Here is a 23,496-nt window from a genome sequence, read left to right as displayed (position 1 = left end):
ACAATATGTGCAAACATTTTTATTCTAATATTTTTCCGCCAATTTTGCATAAAAATATGGTTCATTCAACAACAACAAACATAAAAATATAATTCCTAAACTTTGTGCAAAACTCACGAAAATTCAGCGAATTCTCATCCAAATTTTAAACTTTCTAATCAGATTTTTTTTTGAGTAAAATCTAAATTAATTAACTAATTAAATTCTAGTAAAAAATCACATTAATTTTTGGGAAATTTGTTTGTTGAACGTGTTTTGCACTTTTTCCATATAAAGTATTTTCGAAAAATAAAAAAAATTTTATGGAAGACACTGCGTGAAAAAAACCAAACATCAACGGTAACTCCTAGCTACTTAAAACTTGTACTTTATTATAATAAAATTGATTGGGCTAATCTGTATACTCAAAAATATTCTAAAAAATCTTATTAAAAAGTTGAAAATTTGCATAAAAATTTGCTGGATTTTCGCGAGTTTTGCACAAAGTTCATAAATTATATGTTGTATAATGAACCATATGTTTATACGAAATCGGCGGAAAAATATTAGTATAAATATTGTTAAAAATTTGCTGTGCCAATACTTTGTTCCGGCAGTGTAGTATGAAATATACTTGTATAACAAGTTTAAGAAAAATATCATGAAAATCATTTTGCATATTGTAAAAAAACAAAACTGTGTACTTCTTTTTGTGAGTTACTGTATGTGCTTTTGGTTATTTAGTCGATTTTGATTTATTTATTTAAATTTTGTTAATTTCCCTTTGCTCAATCATGAATGTAAATACGTATTTACTTGCATATGTATGTATGTATGTATGTACATACGTACATAAATAACACCTTCGCAAATGCCATCGAACTTCCCCCTGTAAATAACATTGAACTTGAACGTTTTTCCCCATCGTTGCTATGCTTTTATTGCCTGTCTGGCTGCATATCTACTACTCACTTACAAATGTACATATGTACATAATTTACTTTTGTTTAAGCATCCAAATACTTTTTGTTTGCTCTCTTGCAGACTGAATAAGCATTCACTTCAATAATTTGCTTTTCAGTTGGCTTTGTTGGCTGTTTGTTGATTTGCTGTAACGTGACTTGAATTGAATTGGCCATTGCCTTGCTGCTAAGTTAGCTGGTTTTTGACCTTCAAAATCGACGTTTCTGTTTTATAATAAGAAATACTAATTGGCTATTATAGATGATTTCTTTGTTATTTGTTTATTTTTTAGAGTTATTGTCTATGTTTACATATACCTACTTTGTTTTGTTATGTCTGGGTTGTAATCGTAGACCAATGTTTTTTTTTTTCTCAAGAATAAATAGCATAAATTCTATAAAAAAAACAACAACAATTGATACTTCACGTATTTGCTAAGTGCTGGGCCGAGCTTCTCCTCCCAATGCTGGTCTTGACGGGTGTTACCAAAAATGAAGAGGCCTACAGCTTTATGCCGCCTCTGAACGCCAGTTGGCCTTTTATCCTTTAAACCTTTTCGTTGCAGAAATGTAAATGAAGGTTGGCCATTGCCTGCTGTAGGCACAAAAAATACTATTTTCCATTTTTTTTTAGATGTTTTTTTTAACATTTCAAATTTTTCTTGTGGATTTTTTTTTTTGTTTTTTTTTCTTTTTATGTAACATTCAATAAGAAGAATAGCAAAATCGATTTTCGTCAAAATATCGACTAAAAAATTTAATATAATGAAATAAACTTTCAAAAATTAGGCTCCCTAATAATCTCTTCTAAATTTCAACCGATTCATTTTAAACTACAAAATACAAAAAAGCTTTAAATTATTTTGAATAGTAAATTCTAATTTGGCACCACTGTGCTGCGGCATAAAATTTAAGGAAATTGAGGAACTCTAGATCAAAAAATAAATAAATTTCTAACTAATACGCGAAACATTTACGTTAGATATGAACTGAATTAATTTTTTCCAACTTTTCTGCAAATGTTGAGCCGTTATTTCCACTAAAACGGAACTACACAGTCGCTAGTAAATATAAGTTCACGAAAGCGACTCTTTACACTCAATTGAAAGTGTTCCTTTTCCGCTCTTTCGGTTGATTTTATATAGTGCTATGACGAGAAATTCTAACAAATACCAAAATACAAATACCAAAAGAGCATCGGTTTCCTGCCCCATAGTTCTGCCTTTGAGCTATTTGTAGGACGGTAATTTCTTCCTTCCTTGATATCGGAGTTTATTAAGTAGTGTTCTATTGAGTTCTTGTCGGGTGAAACGCGCTAAAACGTTTGAAAGTTTCGGCTTCAGTTGCTGCTAATAAAAATTACTGCGTGCTATTGGATAGTTTTCTTCACTCACTAATGAGACGCAGATATGGCGGAGCTATACGAAAGCTTTGATGGAGGTACATATGTATGTTACTTCTACTGGAGACCTTTTTTCGCTCTCTTATTTTTGTTTTCAAACTATTGCAGTATTTTTCAAATATAAGTATTTGCCTTAAAGCATTGAAAACTAACCGGAATTTCATCGAGTAATAAAGACCTTGGACTCACTAACATTAGACTGAAAAATTTGTCGCCGAAAACCCCTCCTGCCTCTGTATCCCAATCTAACCACAGTGTTTTTAGTCGAAAATGGTGGCACAATTGACTTACAAAAGGCATTATATTCAGTTTTGTATAAAGAACAAGATTTCATCGCCAAATTGTATTTAAATTAAACTTAAAAAAAAAATGGAATGGAATTGGAAAAATGGAATAAAAAATATATACTAAAATAAATAAAATTATAGTTTGAAAAACTAAAACCTCGCTATTAAAATTTTCCATTCGTACTGTCATCAGGTTACTTTAAAATGGAAGTTTAAAGCAGTTGCCATCAATATTACATAGTTACATCCCGAGCTAATAAAAGCAAGGTAAAAAAGTAAAAAATAACTATTCGTGGCCATATACCCGCGGTTGGCATGTAGCGTATACGCCCCGTAGCGCCATACGCAGTCATCTAACAAGTTTACTTGCACACCTTAACGTAAAAGTCATATTATTTAAAAGTAATTAAATGCTAGCGTTGAAGACCTTTACACAGTATTCCTTCTGCACATATGTATATATTAATTTCTCCATGTATATAACAATTTTAAAATAAATGTGCAGAGTGTTAATAAAAATTTTTGGAATGGAATTTTAGTTTTTCAAATCATAGACATATTTTACTAGTTTTATTACACCCGAATCGTTCATTTTGTAACGAAGAAGAACATTTTGAAGTATCTTTAATTATTAAAATTAAAAAAATCGTCAAATTTCCAAAATTACAAAATAGCTGCAACAGATATTCTGCATGCTACCATTTTTTTTTTAGTTTGGTTGCACACTCTTGAAACTTCGCAGATATGTATATTGTATTTGATGCCAAAGTCCATTGCCATTTAAATGAATATTCTATCTGAAAACTTCCCAAAGTTGTTAAATAAAAGGAATTATTATTTTTCGAGTGACAATGAGAAAAGGTAATTTCGGTACTTTTTCGCCCAAAATAAACGTTTTCAAGGCTAAAAATGTTCAAATACCTGATTTATTTTTTATTGCACTTGTTTCTGGAACTCCATTGTTCGAAATATATGCAAGAAGAATGCTTTTGCGTTTTTTTTTCTGGCGAGAGAAGGTAGTGACACAAAAAAAAAAACAACTCGTGGCTAGAAATATACTCTTCAGTTGGTTTCACCAAGCAAGAAGAGGTTGGGAGAATCTCTTACTTCAGAACTAATTAGGTTTAAGCAATGATTGTATCTTATAAGCACAGAATTTGTTTCTTTCATAAATCTTAATGACTCTGAAGATGGCCCTATGCAGAAATCGATTTGTCTACAAACCAAGTTTAATAAAAAATGATGGAAATTTGCTCGAAATTATAAAAACTTTACTATACTTGAATTCGTAATAAGCTCCAATATTTAAAGAAAAAATGGAGCAGATTAAGAAATTATTAAGATAAATTGACGTATTCGAGCCTACAGTGTCTTGGTATATGCGAGCTTTGGTAGGAGCTTTGTCTACGTGATTTCTTGGACTTGGAGGCGAGTTTTGATAATGCTGCTTAAGGATCCATCTCGATGGCAATGATCCAAAGAATACCATTGATCCCTCAACAGTAGATTTGCTCCGTGAACGCGATATTTCTTTATGTTCAGGCAATACGTATTATCGCGTGCCAATCAAGTTCTCAGCATAAACCAGTAAACGAAATCAGAATATTCGAAAATTACTTCTAGTAAAAGGCTTAGTTTTAAATGCCATTTGGTTAAGGACGTGCAGTTTTAGCTCAAACATAGAGCTCAGTTAGCATTAAACAAAAGCCGTAACAAGCCACAGCTCCTTAGGCACTTCCAACGGATTCATGACATTTATGTGATTAATTGTTCGCGAGGGTAAGGCTTAAACTTGGCGAGTCTTTCTCATAGACATAATCAAGAGATGTCTATCGAAATCGCTTTTGAATTCCAAAATTTGATCCGCATCACCTCGTTAATTCGGAATTATCTCTGGGAAGTGAGTTTGTCATCCGCGGTAGCCGAATAATCAGAGCTGTGCATATTATATTTATATTAAATTCCTTTCTACCTCCACTGCATGTTGTTTAATTAGCTCGTGGTGTATCCCCTAATTTGTTGGATTACTACGAATTTCAGTCGCTTTCTTGAAGGACTTGTTTACTTCACTTTTGCTTACAATATATTGTTATTGCTTTATTTTTTCCCTGCATACAGTGCCGGACAAAAGCATTGGCACAAATTCCAATTAGCTTGGATTTTTGTTTTTAATATATTTCATAATACAACAAAAAACATGCAAATAAAATCTCTAAAGTTTCTAATCTGCTTTTTTTTTACAAAATTCCAAGTATGCAGCTTTATAACCAAAACAGTTTTAATATGACAAAGTGCTGTTTGAAGTTGCTAAAAGGCCTCCTTGATTTTTGGCAATTTTTTCATGCAGTTTCTTACGTGCGAAGTATGTCCGAAAATCTTTTTTTGGTTGAAAGCAAATAATAGCACGGTCAGCAAAGAATAAAAAAACTAGCTAAATAAAATTAGAATAAAGACCTTCGCATAAATTGCGAAAAAAATTCACTGTTCCAATACTTTTGTCCGGCACTGTAAATATATTTGCTTGCTTGTTTGCTTTGATTGGCATTTTGATTAGGTACGCATTCTTTCATACATTTGTATGTATACACATTTATGGCAGGGAATTTTCTTGTTTGCAAGTCGAAGCAATTCACCTTAACTGTATACAAGTAACAGTACAAGCATCAGTCGAGTTTTTGTTTGTTTTTTTTTTTGTTTTTATTCAAACATTCTTTCAGTTTATATCTGTTAAGCACTCACAAGTATTTCGCACAAAATTCTGCATATTTTATTGTATCACTGTGAATATTAGACGGAAATAAAATTTTCAAATTATTTTCCATTGCCAGCAGCGGCAAAAAATAAATAAAAAAAGCATAAAATTTGTGATAAGAAAACAAGAGAAAACAAACAGAAATAATTAGTGGGAGAGAAGCGCAGAAAGACTGAAAAACGGAAACATAAAAACAAGATAAAATATATATACATAAAAGAGCATTGAAAGCAGTGAGTGTAAAAAAGCAAAGAAGAAAAAAAATATATTTTTCACGTTAATTTCGTTGGCATAACACTAAAAAACAAAAATACAAAATCAAAATAAATAAAACAGAAATTTTTGGCAAGCAAAAAAGCATAGCATCCTGTCTAGCTGTAGACAACAAAGCAGCACTTAACTCCGTTAACATATTGTTGTTGTAGTTAAAGAGTATATTGCAGCTGTGGAAACATATTTTTGAACGAAATTACATACTAAATACAATCCTAGCACCAGTCGTAAACTCATGAAATTGTAAACTCAGTTCGTGTGATAAATAGTCTACTTTTACAGCTAAATACTAACGAATAACGTAGTGCATACACATATTTTTGGAAATTTTACTAATTGTGGTATGTATAAAATTTAGAACTTTTTTTTAAGTATATGTAGGTATATTTGCATGTTGTCTTTTAAACTAATGCAGGCTACGATATAGAAACGGAAATCTTAAAGGACATTTTCTAAAAATTAGCTAACTTAAGTTTTTGCGAAATTTCTATTTTTTTTTTATTTTTTTTTTTCTGTGAAAATTATGTGCAAGCTTTAACCAAAACCATATACATAAATGGAATTTTTAAACTTTACTTAAGACTAGCAAATACCCGTCGTGCTGCACTTCGCCTCCAAAGTATTTTTGTATTGTTACTCCTTATCTTATGTGGGTGTTAGTTAATTTATTTTCGATGGTACTTAGATGGAAATTTAACTTATAGTCTTATAACTCTAAGGCCCACTTGCAGAACATCTAGAGGTAAATGTATAAATAGAGAGATAAGTAGCTCAGAGTTAAATTGTTATATTCCTTAACCAGACATTGTCTTGCAGCGTTGAAAACTGGCCCAGCGTTAAGTAACCCGAGGGATTTTTAAATTAAGTAGGCACCACTCTCTTTTTTTTGACGTTTATTTACATTTGAATATAGAATTTCAAACACTTCCATACATACGTACATACATACATACATTAATAGGTACACTTTTTAAATAAGCCAGCGGCACTTCCGAGAGTTCTCTTAATTGGATGGACTACTAACACGGTTGGTGCATTTTAATCGCATATATTTTTTACACCAGACTGACCAAAACCTCAGAGCTGAAGGCGGAATAATGAATACGTGAATATGTATGTATGTATGTATGTACATATGTTTTCAAAAATATTTTTGAAATCTCAATTTATTTTTTCTTGTTATTGACAGAAATGACATACGTAGAGTTAGGAAGTTAACCTTCGAAAATTGCTGGGCTAAATATTTAACGATTTAACTATAATTTTACTCCTAACCATTGATTGTGCAAGCAAATTTATCAATTTAACCACTAAACTTCGAGTTAAATAGATAACGTGCTGTTCTGCAAGTGGGCCTAAGACGACGTTTCTTCAAAGATGAACTAATTAAATATCTACCTTATCAATTTAACTGAATTAAATTTTTAAAATAGGTGGCAACGCGCTTCAACCACATTCTCAACAGTACACTTTCTTAAACGTCTTTAGTTTAATACCGGCATCATAATATTTCATTTATTTTATCAATTTTATTCAATAAAATTTTTCAAACATGTGGCAACCCTCTAAAATATTTTAGGCTGTGAACTTTCCTAAACCTCTTTAGTTTGATTGCAATATTTGATTTATCTTATCAATTCAATTGATATTAAAATTTTCAAACATGTGGCGACCTCCACAAAAATATTTTCGGCTGTACGCCTTCTTAAACCTCTTTCTTTTGACAGCCACATTGCAATATTTACTTTATCTTAAAAATTTACTCAAACTGCAATTTTCCTACAGGTGGCAACTCTCTTATTCTTTTTATTTCTATATTTTAAATTAGACCAATAGCAATACATGTGGCAACCCTCCTCTAAAATATTTTGGGCAGTAAAATTTCCTAAGCCTCTTAAATTTGATAGCCATATTACAATACTTAATTTATCTTATCAATTCAATTAAATTAGAATTTTCAAACATGTGGCAATCCTCCTCTAAAATATTTTGGGCAGTAAACTTTCCTAACCCTCTTAAGTTTGATACCCGTATTGCAATAATTGAATTTATCCTATCAATTAAATTAAATTAAAAGTTTCAAACATCTGGCAACCTCCACAAAAATATTTTCAGCTTTAAGTCTTCTTAAACCTCTTTCTTTTGACAGCCGCATTGCAATATTTATTTTATCTTAACAATTTACTTAAACTGTAATTTTCTTGCAGGTGGCAACTCTCTGATACTTTTTTTTCTATATTTTGAATCAGACCTTTAGCAATACATCGAGTGATGCGCGTACAAACATACCGACGACAAAAATTCTAAAAATTTTAGATTTGGCTTCTGTTGCTCTGACCAACCTAATAGACCCCGCTGCAGTCATATTATTTAGAAACCCCCATACATCTGGTCCGCTTTGGCCCTATGTTTATGTTTTCCGAATTCACGCATCCAAATAAGCGGAAAATTGTGTAAGTGCCCATTTGCATAAATGGAATCTTGAATCTACTTTCGCTTGATGGAATTGGTCGGGGCGGCCATTATTGCAGCTGTAAGGCATAAAGAGGAGGTCGTTAATTGATCAAAGAAATTTCTGGTCTTTTAGCTATTCTAGGCACATCACCGCATCATGACTGTACCAAGTGGAAGTGTTTGCAATTCAGGAGGCAGCACGAAGTTTTGATCAACGACCTATGCGAAGTATTTTTCTTCTGCGGCAGTCAGGCAGATAATACAAATTCTCTTACTGAATGCCGTACATCTTTGATAGGGATAGCGCACGTTTATAGAATCGAATTAATGCAAGGAAAGATTCGAACACATCCTTCTTAGAAAGAACGAGCTAGGTATATCAATGGATTATTGGTCTCGCTATAACAGAAACTGCACATCTGTGCTCTTCCGTTTCCTTATAAGGACTTTTATTGGCTTACATGACATACCAATGTTGCAGTTGCAAGATCATAGAAGAGATCTCACCAGCGGAAGTAAGACCATCGGTATAGCGCATAACATAGGAAGGGGCTTAGAATTTCATAGAGCCTCGCAGGCTATTATTCTTGGCATATGTGTAAGGAGGGTTCTGCTCTTTAGTCGTTTCAACCTAAAATAATAATTCTTACTTTACAACCCGTGTTTGTTTTTCAATGCAACTCTTGCATTGGCCAATGCACAAGCTCTTATCAGGCGCCACGAAGAAAACGGGCATTGGCTAGTTTTTCCATATTGAAAAAGTGCAAAGGGCCGCCAACAAATAAAAGAAGTATTTATATATATATATTATCGTGGGCCGAAAATCTGCTTTTTTAGAATTTTGATTGATAATGGCAAAAAATGTGGTTAATTATGCTCTAAAAAAAAAATCTGCGTGCAAGATTAAAATTTTTGGTCAAATTCTTAGGCTCGCCCAAATCCATCAGTGTTCAAGTTGTAAAAAAAAAATGTCATAGCTTATTTCGATTCTCTACAAAAATGGCCCATATACCAAATTATGTAGGACTAATACTTTCGAAGATAATTGCAATTTTAGTGAAAAAATGTGTGAATTAATTTATTCATTAATTTTAGTTTTTTGAGCACATTGAATTTTGATGGACTTAGGCGAGCTTAAGTTATTGACCAAAAATTTTCATCTTTCACACAGATTTTTTTTAGAGCATAATAAACCATATTTTTGCTATTACCAATCATAATTCTAAATAAGCGGACTTTCGGCCCACACGCTAATATACGTGTATCTTAGACTGGGTCGGTCCCCATACAAAAAAAAAAAGTTGCTAATGTCCGCCCCTAAATTTAAAGATTATGTTGAGAGGGTTCTGGAAAAATTTTATTTTTTTTTTTTAACCCTCCGAAATACAGCCGAAATGGTTTTTTCGTTGTAACTTGGTTATTTGACGGCCGATTTTTAAAATTGATATGTCATTATTTTTGTCTTGAGAAGCTTCACTTTTCGTTCTTATGTCTTTTTAAGCTTTGAAGTCGCGTTCGCATGATAAGGGCAGAAACAAAATTTTACCCCCCCTAAAGNTTCCAGAACCCTCTCAACATAATCTTTAAATTTAGGGGCGGACATTAGCAACTTTTTTTTTCGACCCAGTCTAGTGTATCTGTACCATAATTCAACTTGAATTTTTTACTAAATTTTCAGCGGCTATAAAACTGTGTAATCGAAATTCTCAAGCAATTTCAATTAAACATTCGAGATTTTGATAATTTTTTGTTTGAATTTATCTACATTTTTTATTAAGTTTGCAACTTTTATTCATGAGGTTTTGGATATAGCATAGTTTTTTTTTTTAGAAAATGTTAACAACAAAAAATGTTACTTTAAACATTGTGCATGTTTAAAGAAATCAGTATGTGAATGATTGTTTGAGTCACTTTATTTTTATACATATTCAGCGCTAAAGCAGGTATTACGGTAATTTGATAGAGCACACGCGCGTCTGCCTTTTACCATTTACATTACCACATATGTATATTTAGCACATTCATACATGCCCAGCAAAAACTTTTGATTTTTTGGGAAGCACTTGCTTTTGTATCAATGGAGTAATGCAATGGCAAGAAATTTTACATTTATTCAATTACCTGCAATAAACGAAAAGCTAAGGGGTTACTCTCGATTAAGGAAGCACTTTTTGAGAGTAACCGCTTACCTTTTCGTTTACAGAATGCATTATTTTAACATGTGCATGTCGTTGGAGGTAAGCGAATAAATGTCGAATTGGATAAGCGAAAATTGTCTTAAGGCGACTTGTATTGTGTTACTCCATTGATACAAAAATAAGCACTTCTCAAAATGTTCAAAATTTGTTGCTGGGTGAATGCAACATTCACACGTGTGCGTCTAGCTGGTGCAATGTAATTAAATCACGTCATATGAAATGCATATTCATACATACATATAGTATATATACATATACATATATGCAAGTACAGTCAGCGTCAAAAATATGAATACCCTGACGTTTTGACAATTTTCTTCTCCATACAATTTTTTTTATAACATTTTTTATTGTTATAAAAATATAATTCGTTCTACAGCAAAAACCAGCAGAACCGATTCATTCAAATTCATATAGAACTCGGGGGAAAATTCAAGAAATACCAAAAAAATTTCATAAAAATTTTGAACTTTACAATTCGATTTCTTGAAAAATTTTGAGTACGCACATTTGTAGCCCATTAAATGCTAGTATAATAAGGCGCAACTTTCAATTACTAGAAATTACCGTTGATTTTAATGCATGAACAAAATCTATTTTTATACGGAAGAAAATACGCAAAACCCTCGACAAAAAAAAAACCTCAAAAATCAACGATAATATTTATAGACTTGAAATTTGCACTTTATTATACTAAAATTAATGGGCTTCAAAACTGCATACCCAGAATTTTTCTAAAAAATGGAATTGAAAAGTTGGAAATTTTTATGGCAATTTTTGGGTAGCCCTTGAGGTTTCCCGGGTTATATATGAAATTGAAAAAATTTATTCTGCTGGTTTTTGCTGTTGAACTAACTATATTTTTATAAAAAAAAAATAAGAAAAATTGGGTATGGAAAATATAAATAAAGAAACGTCTTGATATTCATATTTTTGACGCTGACTGTATGTATGAAATCGTACATTGATACTCGATAATCTGCATGCAACCGTACGTACCTACTTACATCAATGTATCTATAAAAAGCGCCTATGTTTTGCAGCTGGGCAATGCACTTGGTTGTCATACTTGCTGTTGCTTCCTCGACTCGATGTGAAACGAGCGAAAATATCAGTTTTACCTACATACATATGTACGTATATACATTCACTGGTAATAACTGGAATGCGCGTGTTGTGTATTTATTTCATCATAATAAAAATAAAAATAAAAATATGTAAATATGTATGCATGTATTAAAAAATTTATTAAGAAAGCACTTTTGTCTTTATTATATTTTATTACTTTTGCTCATTCACTTTCATAAATACTAAGCCATTGTAAAAATAAAATTATCATTAAACCGTTTATTTTATTTATTTATTTTTTTTTTTGAATGTACAAATTTCCATATTTTCTGGGAAATTACTTTTTGCACTTTATTTATTTCACATTTTCTCTTATTTATTGTGAAACCTATCAGTCTCGAAGCAGCATTTTCCACATCGGCGTCCTTTAATTGAATAAATCGCAAAATCTGCGACTAAGGACTGCGTTTGGAAACATTGTCACCTACATTTTAACCCATTAATTTTATTAAGTTACTCAATTTAAACATTCCTTCCGTAGTAAGCTTTGGAACTAATATCAGAACAGTAATTATCAAATATTTTACGAAAAACTACTTTGAAAAAGGTTTTCAAGACCACCCTCATTGGTCATTGAATAAAAATTGTTCGAGAATAAAAAGTAAAGCCTACAAATTGTGTCGAGCGTACTGAAGAACATTGAGGAGGACATGGTTGTTACTCGGAAGCAAATTTCCGACAGACCAAAAGAGGTAAAGAAAACAAAATCATCACCATTTTGCGGTAAAACCCGAAAAAGCCGGGGCAGAAAACTTGCACAGAGGGTGAAACGTACCGTTTTTTTTTTTGTTTTGTTCTCAATGCAATGAAAGGAGTTTAGTGTGCAGCATATTCCAGACGGAAACGCTGTGTGGTATCTAGATGAAAAGTTCAAGTCAAAAAGGGGGCCAAAATTTCAATAAATATTTTTAGAATTTTTTTTCGGTAACATTTGTGTCTATTTAAGGGTATTTTGGTATTTGTTTGTTTTTTTCTGGACGGTTTAAATGTTTTTTTTTTTGGGATGTTTTGAGATTTTTCGGGTACTATTTGCTATTTTTCCAAGAGTTTTTTAATCTGAATTTTTGAAATTTTCAATGTGCGGCTAGCATCTTTTCAAGGGTTTACTGGTATTATTCGAAACTTTATCGGGACTAATTCAGGATTTTTTTTGCGAATTTAGGGATATTCAGTACTAATTCGAGATTTTCAACTAATGCGAGATTTTCGGAACATATTCGGGATTACTACTTTTTACAGCGTCGAACATTTTTACAGGGTGTTTGCGCGATTTTTAGTACTAATTCGGGATTTTCCGGCTTTATATGGGGTTACTATCGTGTACAGCGTCTACCATTTTGTCGGGGGGAGGGGGGCTTTTGGGACTGTTTCTAGATTTACGGAACTACACAATTCCAAACTATTGCATACAGCGTCTAGTGTTTAAAGGCTTTCTGAAATTTGACGTTATTTTTCGGGACTATTTCGGCAGTTTTGGAACTGCTATTGCATACAGCGTATATTTTTTTCCAGAGGCATCCCGGATTTGTCTATTGGAGTATTTTGGGATCTACGGGACTGATTCGGGATTAGTTTTGCATATGAGTTCTAGCATTTTTTCAGGGGGTTTCTGCTGGAATGTTTTTAGACTTAGCAGTGTTGCAGGATTTGCGAGACTATTACGTGGTTTTCGTTGCTTTTACTAGCTACTGCAATAATGCTTCTTGTCTTTGCTGCTTCACTGTGTAATCATAATGCAAAAGATCCCAATTAAAATTTTTTTTGGAAATGTTTTTTTTTTTCTTATTACACATTACTTTTCAGGGCAGAATGACAGATGCCATGATAGTTCGAAAGATTTGTTTTTCTAGTACAAAAGTCTTAGAAAAAAGCTCGAATAAAAGCGAACAGCTATTTTGGGAGAAAGCACTTTTATACTCGTATCATTTAACTCGCCTCATTCCAACGGTCGCGATGGCCGAGTGAGCAAAGCCCGACCGAGAGATTCGGTATGGAAACCTCGGGCCGCGAATTTTTTTTAACTATATTTTTTTTATTTATTTCATTATCTTAAAAAGAAAAGTATATATTCTTTAAGTTCATTTAATTTTTCGAAACTTATATTATTTATTTTTCATTAAATTTTAGAAACGTTTTTTCTTCTATTTTTTACTTAAATATTTTTATTTTTTCAATTCAATTTTCTTTTTGGTTTTAGATTTCATTGTTTTAAAAGGAAAATAAATTTTCTTATTTTAATTTTTGTTTTGTTTTTAATTTCATTTAATCAATAAATACTATTTTCTTCTTTTTGATTCATTCTTTTCTTTTCGTAATTTAATTTTCTTGTAAATATTAGAGTTTATTGTTTTAATAAGAAAAATATGTTTTTTAATTTTATTTAAATTTTTAAAATAGCTTTGCTTAATTTTTTTCGTTTTTAATTTTATTTTATTTTATTTACTTTTTAAAAAGTAAAATATATATATTTTTTAAGTAATAATAATAATAGATTGACGCTTACACATATGTTAGTGTTTGGCCGTGCTTCTCCTCTGATTTGTGGCGTGCGCCTTGATGTTGTCACACAGAGCGGAGGGACCTACAGTTTTACGCAGACTCCGTACGGCGATTGTATTTTTATGAGAAGCTATTTTTCATGGCAGAAATACACTCGGAGGTTTGTCATTGCCTGCCGAGGGACGACCGCGTTTAAGAAAAAACCTTTTTTTCTATATTTTTGCGATGTTGCTCTGACCAGGGTGTGAACCCAGGCATTGTGGAGTGGAAGCGCGCACTGCTTACCACTACACACCACAGCGGCCGACGCAGCGACTTAAGTGTTAAAAGAAAAATAAATTTTTTTATTTACGAAATATTTTTATTTTTTTGTTTTTAATTTCATTCAATTTTTAAGTACTATTTTCTTCTTTTTTCGGTTCATTTGTTTTTCTTTTCGTAATTTAATTTTCTTTTAAATATTGTAGTTTATTGTTTTAACAAGAAAAATATATTTTTTAATTTCATGTAAATTTTAAAAATATTCTTTCTGAATTTTTTCGTTTTCAATTTAATTTAATTTTTATATAACTTATTGTTAAAAGGCGAAAAGCAACGTTATGACCTCCTCGTTAGCAGATCTTTCAATTAATCTTTGGAAAGACAGTAAAGAGCTTTCAACTCCAAATTTTTTGTCAAATAGGAGCTTTTGCATTCGTCATGTCGATATGCATACAGCTAATCCAAGAGGTTTTTCTAAAAAAAATGTCGCTTCGTTAAAAAAAATTTTCTGATATTGTTTGCATTACATTTGCTTGATCATCAAAATCACATTGATACTTACAAACTTGGATATTTGTATTTCTCCGTTGAAAATTTATTTGTTATGCCCACGAGTGTTTTGTTTACACAAAAACAGTGCCGCAGCGACGTTACTCGTCTCTTTGCACGCATAAATAGTTTGTTTGTCTATTCTATTTGTCTTTAGATCAATATATATACATAAATACAAACATACAGTACAAAGATAGTGTTTGTATTGGTGCACATGATTGTGCCACAGTAATTGAATTCGTGCCGGCAGAGTACAGATTATGCAAATAGATAATTACGATGCTAAATCAAATTTAATGCTAATCTTGTTTAGACTAGTCTTACAATCGTATAAATGAAAAGCCACAAAGCAAGTCAATTGTAAGCGTATATACTGTAGATATGTGCGTGTAAAACTTAAACAGATATATGTATAACAAGCGCTCATCGCGGTCACTAACAATATTTTTTTATTTATCTGTTACCAGCTCTTATTTTTTTATAGCTTTAATTAGCAAACAGTTAGCGCAAAATAGCTCCTTAGCGCTACTTTATTATGTTTCCTTAATTAATTTTAATTTGTTCCTCATTACTCGCTTGCTGTAATTTCGCAGAGGCTTATGTATTTTCTTTTGTCCCCCCAATTACACTGCAATTAACCTCATTTCATTTTGTTGCCAAATTTTTCCTTTACTCTCGTTGTGCCATCCCTTTAATCACTCTTTTCATTGCTAACTTGTGCACTTCACATAAAATCGAGTACGCTCATCTCTTATTAGGTTAAATCATATATGTATATTTAATTGACTTCTTGAAAATTTTTGCAACATTCAACATTTCTAATGATTTCTTTTTTTTCTACCTTCTACTCATTTCAGCTGGCTAGACCTGTTCCTACATCTATGGAGTTTCACCTAGACAGTGCAGAATACTGCCAGGCACAGCACAAATAAAAAGTAAGTACTACATAGAAAGGTTTTTAGTATACATATGTATATGTACATAAAAGGCTATACATAGAATTTATTTTTAACTGGAAACATAATTTTTAGTGAACATTTTTGTTAAAGAATTTTTAGTTGATTTGGTGTGGGCCGTATTAAAGGAAGATTGGAAGAGTTTTAGAAATATAACTACATCATTTTACCTTTGGTTCTTCCTCATGCTGTCTTTCGTGTAAAATAAATTGTAAATTTTCATTCTAGTTAGATGAAGTTTGGCTCCGATGGCCGAAGGTGAGAGGGGGCTATAACTGGTTGCGGATGGAGGAATGCCTGGTCTGAGCCAAGTCCCGAGTGATCTGTTACCCAGAGTAAAGCAAGCACGTTATGTTTGCCAACATAATTTTGTCGAGACTTGCTTTTGCGAATTCAGAGTTACTCCTAGATACTTCACTACGGGAGGTTGCTGTATAGCCAACCTGGTTCACATCGAGGTCTCATAAGTAATAAGTGCGCTCGTACTGCGCTTTCCCACATCATAATACGAAAACGTCTTGCGAGAGTGAGTCACCTTGTCTGAAACCATATTTGATCTCGAACGGTTCGGAGCTAAATTTTGTGCTCAACGTAACTTTACTGCAAAGCCATATCAGCTTGCGGATATTAAAAATTTAGACGTGGATTCGTAGAAAAATTTGGTCAGTGCTGATTCTGCCAGGTCTGAACCCACACTTGTGTAGCTCTGTCATTTCGTTCATAAAGAGCTTCAGTGTTTCCCACATAATTGTCGATAGGACTTTATATTTAAGCAATGTTAAAAAGACTAATACCTCAATAATTGGCAGGGTCACGCTTTTTGTGGATTGGACAGAGTACGGAGTAAGATTGGAGGGACGTATTCATCTAACATAAGTTTTCTTTTTTAAGCTGGTATATGCGCCGCACTAGCCTTTGCCCCGAGCTTCAAGCCGCTCAGACAGCATACCGTCGGCCCCAAGGGATTTTGTTTGTTTATAAGCCGTATTATCTCTGTTTTCACCTCGTATTGGTCAAGTCGACTAATGTCAGCATTACTCCTTTACATTGATTTGGGTTCTTATCTATCAAACGCGCCACGGGTGTCTTGGTGGTGCGTGTGGTTGGCATGTAGTCGGTTGTAGGAATCCATTAAAGCCGGCCAAGATGTTGCAAGCTGTTGTGGTCATTAGACAGTCGTAGAACTGTGTCTCCTCTTTGCTTGCCGTTCACCTTTTTATTAAGAGCACCCGACCAAACTGCTACACCTACCCAGAATCAATTTCCGAGAGATGGACGACTATGTTTCCTGGTGAACGGTACTAGTTCGGAATTTTTAGAGTTTACTCCCAAACTACGGCTACTATACCATCGCGAGTGCTTTTTTAGTAGTCATTTTAGGGGTGGTAGCGTATCCACAATATTTCCTATGTTACATACATACATTTTTGGCACTCAAAAGCTTTGGTCGCATTATTTACCTGAAGTGGGTATCCAATATGCGGCCCAGTCACTTCAGTAAAAGGGGATGAGAGACTCATTGATCTGAAATCATTCGGTTTGGTATGCGAAATTATACTCGCTTTGGGGATAAATACAACTTTTACCTGCGCCTATATTTTTGGTATACAGGCGTCGTTACTTCATATCCACTCCTTGTACATACAGTGAGCGTCAAAAATATGAATACGCTAACGTTTTGACAATTTTATTTATTTATATTTTCCATACAAAATTTTTTTAATTTATCAAAATATAGTTCATTCAACCGCAAAATAATTTTTTTTTTTCAATTTCATATAGAAGTCGCGAAGATTTATTCGCTTTGGGATAAATACAAGAAACAGCAAAAAAATGTTCATACAAATTTTCAACGTTTCAATTCGATTTCTTAGAAATAAAAGTAGATTTTGTTTATTGACAAAAAAATTTAAGAAATCAACGGTAATTTTTAGAGACTTGAAACTTGCAACTTACTTTACTAAAATTTAAGGGGCTACAAAACTGAATACTCAAAATCTTTTAAAGAAATCGAATTGATAAGTATTGATTACGCTGGTTTTTGATATTGAATGAACTATATTTTCATAAAAAAATTTAAAAAATTTGGTATAGAAAATATAAATAAATAAAATCGACAAATTTTCAAGGTATTCATATTTTTGTAGCTGACTGTATGTATGTGTATAGGCTTGCGATGGCTTTTATTTATGAACATAGATTCTAAAATTGCACATGTTTATTCGTTTAGATATTTCGTTTGACATCTTTTGATGTAGAGATTGGCAAACATTAAGTGAAAAGTTGATTTATGTTGATGCATGCATACAAGTGTGTCGATTGCTGGCAAGTTAATATCGGATGTGACATACTCAATTAAATATTTAATCTACCGAAATAGTGCATTACTGGCACTTGCATCTGTTTCGCGTTACACAAGTTAGTCACTCAACTGGGCGAAAAATAGCAATTAAGAGAAAATAATTTATCACAAATTTTTAAATACGGTAGAAATTTACTTTAAAGTACCCGTACGAAAGTAATTGGAGTGTGCAGACATCCAACTAATGCCTTAAAAAGATTTTTAAAAGATTTGGCAACGAGCAGACGGCTGTGCATTGTTTAATAATTAAATAATCCAATGGGGAAATTTGCGGAATTAAGTTTTTTCATCAAAAAATCGATTGTTTTACAATTGAAAACTAATTGTATCGCTCAAAAACCGCAGAAATTTTATTTTACTTCTGTTTTTTTCATTTCCTTTTATTTTTAGTATATAGTATAATTTTTTATTTCTTAAATTGTTGTTTCTTTGTTTTGTCGTTTTTGTTTCTTTTATTTTTATTTCATTTATTAATCTTTTCTGGTAATTTTTTTTTTGAAATTTTATGTTTTTATTATCTTTTTTTGTTAAATTGTTTCTTTGTTAATTTTTGTTTAGTTTTATATTATTTTTTTAGTTTTTTGTTGATTATTTTTTTTTTGAATTGATGTATTTGTTTTCTTTTTTTTAATTTTTAACTTTTTCTATTAACAAATTTTTTTACGTGCGTATACATACGTATTAAATAAAGTTTTTTCAACAGAAGAACAATTTAATTTTTTTTTTATATTACTTATTTTTTAATGTCTGTGTATTTTAAATTTTCACAAGCTTTTATTTAATTATATCTTTTTTCTATGAATACATTTATGTTTTTTCAACAAAAGAACGAATTTTAACAAATGAGAAATAACTTTATCGTTTTATTTTACATACTTTTTTTAAATGTCTGTGTATGTACTTTTGTTTATTTCTTGGTTTGAAATTTGTTTTTGTTTTTTAATTTTAATTATCTTGTTTTTCATTGACTTTAATATAGTTATAATTTTTATAAAGCCATAAACAACAGCAACAATTGACTTTCCTATATTTGCACAATTTTCTTATTTGTATTTTGGTTTAAGTGTTCTCTTTTCTTAATTGAACGAGTGTTTTTAGAATTTTTACTATGTATTTTTGTATGCATTTTTTTCGCTGTTTCTCTTCTAGAAAAAAAATATAACTTGGCGCGTAATTTAGCATTTTTTTTTAGTTTTTAGTGCTTTATTAAATATTTTTTTATTATTAAATATTTTTTTTATTATTAAATATTTTTTTATTATTAAATATTTTTTTTTATTATTAAATTTTTTATTTCTATTATTTTTTGTTATTTTTTCAATATTTTATTTTATTTTTCAAAATTAGCAAACGTCGTTTCACTTTTCTGATAAAAGTTGTATAAAATATTTTAAAATGTTTTACCACATCATTGAATAGCTATTTTTGAAGTTTCTACGGTCTTTTTCTACTTCATTTAATTGCCCTCCGAGAAATATCTTCAATATGAACCTGAAATGGCTTTGTCATTCATGCAAATTAAAATGTTTCGGCCAGAGGTCAACAAAGGTCAACCATAGCGAATATTGTGAAGCATTCATCACCTTTTTGCAATTCACAAAACGCAATTTTTCGCTTAATTATTTCTCTTATTTGTTTATTGCATTTAGTTCAATAAATATTTTTGGCATTTACTGTTTTTTTGTTTTCTTCTTTTTTGGCAAGTTGACAAAGAATTGAATATTTGCTATTTTTCGTCTGAAACATTCTAATGTGCATACATACATACACACCAGAGTATAGCAGAATAGATTGCTGATCATCACATCAATTCACATGAATCGTTTAGCGTATGGTTGCTAGCTAGCCTAGCCAGACCTCCATTCAGCCCACGCTCCCCACCAGCGAAACAGCCAAACAGCTAGCCGCGTGTAGTTAATGGGAAAATGGCGCGTCAAACAATTGAGATGAACGCGTTTTTCAACGATAGCTTTTGACAGCAGCTGTTAGTCACGCGCTCATAGAAGTGCGATTTTTTTTTCAGCTTAATTTTCGACCGTTAAAATGGGTAATTTACAATAAAATTTCAAATTTGGTAATCAATTATTAGCTGCGTTTTGCACTTAAATTGTATGTGTATGTATGTAGGTATGTTGCGACGGTTTGTGGAGTATTTTGTACCCGAAATCAATTAAAATTAATAATAAATTTATTTCCACAATTTAGATAGTATTTTTTTTATTAATTAAGTTCATTAGGCGCCAAAGAACATTTATACTATTGAATAACTTTAATGGTTTTTGCAGGCGCATGGCTGCTGCTATTGAAGTGTTGACGAAAGTAAAATCGGCTTGCTGGCAGCTGACTAAATTGATATCATTATATAAATAGGCAATCATGTTTCCTTTACACCCCTTTTACGGCTAAACTATACTTCTAAGGTATAAACAGTTATATATCATTAGAAAGGTATTTTGATGCTGATGTGCAGGCAATTTTTAAAATTTCAAATCNTAAACTGACATTGAGTTCACACAATTAATACTGAAGTTTCCAATTTGTATTTAGGACGGGTGCATCCTTTCAATTTTTTGCATCTGTGTATGTACATAAGTGCTCTATCTGTCCATCTAAAGAGCTTTTCGGCAGAGAGGACCTTCAATCCTGCTGTTTTTTTTTTGTTTTTTTTTTGTAATGGAACACTGCTCCCTTCGCTATCACCACAGTAAGATAATAATTTCGGACATGAGCTCTTTTCGCATCTATGAGCTGGACGGAGAAACGCCAGAAAATATTCACTGTGAAAGTATTCCTCTCGCCAGACGCAGACTGACTCACTTACTAGGTGGATTCGCACTTAATTCATTTGAATTTTAAAACAGAAAGTCTTTGCAGATGCTAGGTTACATTAAAAGCCGCGCACAATAGACTACGTCTGAGGTGGATATATAAGGCCCATATTAGGTTAGGTTAGGTTGTCGCGGTCGTCTATAAGACACACTATAAGGCACATATTAACGATTAAGGAAGAAAATGGATTGCCTAACTGTTGTACAGCACCACTGCCATTAACTCCTCCAATGAAGCGGGCGCACCGCTTTTATTTTGGCTTGCAAAGCGTCGCCTAAAAACTACTTTGCCGCGCTGGAAAACAGGGACTACAGAACTAATATTTGGAGTAGAACGTCAAGTCTGTCTCGGACAAGAGACTTATGTATATATTATTTAGGCGGCGTAATTTTCAGCAATACTTTTTCGATGGTCTTTCAGACCTAAGCGGTTTTCAAAAAAGCTAATTGGTTCTATCTTACTTGGAAGGTTGGCATTGAAGTGTCACAACGCGCCCGTCGAACCAAAGTTTGCCTCCATCAAAGTCTGGTTGGAAGTAGCCACCACAAGCTAGCCTTACCACCGCACAATAAGTGAAAATTATTATAAAAATTTAACAAATATTGAAGTGACTGTGTCGATGACAAATAAGTATTGTTAAGCGGCCTGTGATTATCATTTTACTTGTTGCTCTCAAAACATTTACAAGAGTGATGTTCTCGCCTTTTTTGATGCCTCGATATTCTTAGGAATTGCAGCTAATTCATAGTCTGCGATTGGCGTTTATGACCTGGCCCATGTGCAATTTCAACAAATCCGAGTTCAAAAAGAAAATTACTTCAAAAGAATCAACGTCCTCTCATACAAACTTCAAAAAGAAAAATTTGTTTTTTTTTGCTCAAGTTTGTTTGGATAAGCTTCTACGATTTTTAGATTACGTCAGAAAAATATTGCAAATACCGAAATACAGTTGTATGCCGCTTTTGATAAATTTTTTAGCATTGCCTGCCAAGAGGAAACCGCTACCAAAAATAAGAAAAAACTCGGGTGTTGCGATGACCCAGGTGGCCTCTTAGCGGGCGAAATACTATTTTCTAGGTTTATAGGTAATAAGTAAGCATTATCCTTGTTTTGTTTTGTCCATATGCGTCGAATTTTAATGAGCCTACGTAGTCATGGCAGCAGCTTTGATTCCAACAGACGAGGCGTCGCATAACATAATCCGCGAGGCAATGGTATCATTTCGAGACCGATGGGCTAGACATCAATTCTTGCATTTGAAACTACATAGATGAACTTAGCTTTCATTTAAGTCATCATACATTCATCATTTGAATCAAAGCTGAAATGCGCAGGAGGGTCAGAGAATTAAAATCGCGGAATACCAATGGGGGTGTCGACACTTTCCCGCTCCCCCTAATCCAGGGTGTCATTCTTTGATAGCGCGAACAGACCTAAACGGCGCAACCAAACCTCTGATAGCTCGCCTGCTCCTTGGGAGGGAAGGGCTAGACTTTCTGTGGGCTACCATGCCTCAGATGATAAAATGAGCAAAACTTGTAACGACAAATCGTTTCACTGTAGGGACGCCGAAAACAGGGAACAAATTTTAAAGTAAATTTTTTTTTTGTAAATTATTTTGATTTTTATTAAAAGCGGTTATTTTACAAAAACATCAAGCGAAACATCAACGAAAAAAATTGATTGATAAATATTGTTTTAAATGGTGAAATGAGAATGCGTAATAACCTCTTTTTTATGAAATATGACTAGGAAATATTGTTACTCATACGCCTTGTATGACTTATTAACGAAATCATAAATTTGGGTGGAAACATTTTGTAAAGAAATTATTGAGAATTTTTATTTGACCATGTACAACTTCATTTATTAAACAGCTTTTTTCGTTGATAGCTTGATGTTTTTTGTAAAAGAAGAGGCTTTAACAAAAATCAAAAGAATTTACAAAAAAAATCGTTTGTTTTAAAATTTGTTCCCTGTTAAGGTTTGCATCTTTTTCATTCACAATGCAAATTTAAAATAAAAACATTTTGCGAAAAATCTAGAAAAACGGTATACGGGGCCGTAATCAACGACCAAAAATTGAGTTAACGTGTTTCGGCGTTTTTTTTTTTTGGTGTCATTTCAAAACTTTAAATTTTTCTTACAGTGTTATCGTTCCCTCAGTGTACATATCGTCGGTGATACTGCAAAACCTTATGTGTAAATTATTACCACTTGTGCTTAAATTAGCTGTCACGTCATCTGATAGCTTCTGTTAATACTTCATCTTCATCAGCAAAAGGTAGACAGTTTTGTCATTAGCTTACTATAAGAGCAAGGCCGTATTTAGGGGGGTCCGATGTTTGTAAGTACCAGAACAAAAAGAGATAGACCCATGAAAATGTATACTTATATGATCAGAACGTCGAGCTGAGTTGATTTAGCCATGCCCGTCTGTCCGTCTGTCTGTCTGTCGTCTGTTTGTATGCAGACTAGATTGCACACAGTTTTCGAGATATCCGGATCAAATTTGGTAGGTGGGTGTATTTTTATAATGTATTAATCATTTGTCGGAACCGGAAGAATCGGACCACTATAACATATAGCTCCCATACAACTG

The 23,496-nt window shown here is 32.4% G+C and overlaps 1 protein-coding gene across 7 annotated transcripts in view; it reads left to right on the top strand.

The window, feature by feature from the left end:
• The window catches only part of PRL-1 (protein-tyrosine phosphatase 4A family member PRL-1), a 151,363-nt gene that overhangs the window by 109,496 nt on the left and 18,371 nt on the right, over positions 1-23,496 (top strand). For 5 of the 7 annotated variants that reach the window (XM_017623459.1, XM_017623473.1, XM_017623478.1 and 2 more), the window contains one exon: positions 15,605-15,682. The gene's annotated coding sequence lies outside the window, so the exon portion shown is untranslated. Of the gene's footprint in view, positions 1-5,852; positions 5,997-12,043; positions 12,128-15,604; positions 15,683-23,496 lie in introns of those variants that run through there. The other 2 variants (XM_017623465.1, XM_017623488.1) reach the window with 2 other exon arrangements.

Source organism: Rhagoletis zephyria, unplaced genomic scaffold (assembly GCF_001687245.7).
Source record: "Rhagoletis zephyria isolate East Lansing unplaced genomic scaffold, Rhagoletis_zephyria_1.1 Rzeph_scaffold_00052, whole genome shotgun sequence".
Classification (NCBI taxonomy): domain Eukaryota; kingdom Metazoa; phylum Arthropoda; class Insecta; order Diptera; family Tephritidae; genus Rhagoletis; species Rhagoletis zephyria.
The sequence above is the reverse complement of the archived record's forward strand: the minus strand, read 5'-3'. Positions and strand labels throughout refer to the sequence as shown.